Below are 476 nucleotides of genomic sequence, written 5' to 3'. Positions count from 1 at the left end.
GATGAATATTGAATGAGATGATTTGAGCTCCCTGGGTAGACGCAGTGTTTCACTTGCTCCAGGTAAAGTATGAGGTATTGATGAAGAATTACTGAGTCTACCAGCTGATGCTGGATATGATTATGATTTTGTTTTGTTGGAGAATTGAGAAAGGTTGAAAATTATTGACTTAGACTTAGAACCCCTTATGTTAGTAGCAAAGATTGTGGATTAGAAATTACTTAAGATGGACATAGTGATATGTGGAGAATTAAGATTGTTTAGTGAGTTCGTGTTGCCTTATGCAGTATTTATTTGACACTTTTACCGTACTGAAAATCCATGGGTTGGAGGTTCTCATTCCATATATATCTCTTGTTTTTAAGATGCGGGTCCAGGTGCTCAGCAATGATGCTATGGATCATTTGAGAGATAGCAAAGATCTTTGGATTCTCTGGATATTTTGTTTAGATTTCTCTCCACATTATTCACTTACG

This window comes from Arachis ipaensis, chromosome B09 (assembly GCF_000816755.2).
Source record: "Arachis ipaensis cultivar K30076 chromosome B09, Araip1.1, whole genome shotgun sequence".
NCBI lineage: Eukaryota > Viridiplantae > Streptophyta > Magnoliopsida > Fabales > Fabaceae > Arachis > Arachis ipaensis.
The sequence above is the reverse complement of the archived record's forward strand: the minus strand, read 5'-3'. Positions refer to the sequence as shown.